Here is a 343-nt window from a genome sequence, read left to right as displayed (position 1 = left end):
TAATTCGTTGAAGTTTTAAGCAGTGAGAGTTTTTCAAGAAGTTGTTTTGTGTTTTTTTTTCCCTATCATTCACAGAAAATTATTAATGAACGACGACGCGATGAATAGGGCGATTGCAGCATACAATCACTCCATCCATACAGTTACAGGGTTCTCCCCCTTCGAAGTTTTATTTGGAATGCGTGGACGGAGGCGGGATTATAGAGGTACAGTGGGTGAGGGCGAAACGATCCATAACGGAGCATCTCTACGTAAGTATGGGATAGGGTTAAAAGTAGGCACGAGAGCGAAACGACTAAACGTGTCGCGCGTCAAAACACTGATATCAGAGACGTTACGGGTA

The sequence above is a fragment of the Halyomorpha halys genome, unplaced genomic scaffold (genome assembly GCF_000696795.3).
Source record: "Halyomorpha halys isolate HHAL.00 unplaced genomic scaffold, Hhal_1.1 Scaffold150.1, whole genome shotgun sequence".
In the NCBI taxonomy this organism is placed as follows: Eukaryota; Metazoa; Arthropoda; class Insecta; order Hemiptera; family Pentatomidae; genus Halyomorpha; species Halyomorpha halys.
The sequence above is the reverse complement of the archived record's forward strand: the minus strand, read 5'-3'. Positions refer to the sequence as shown.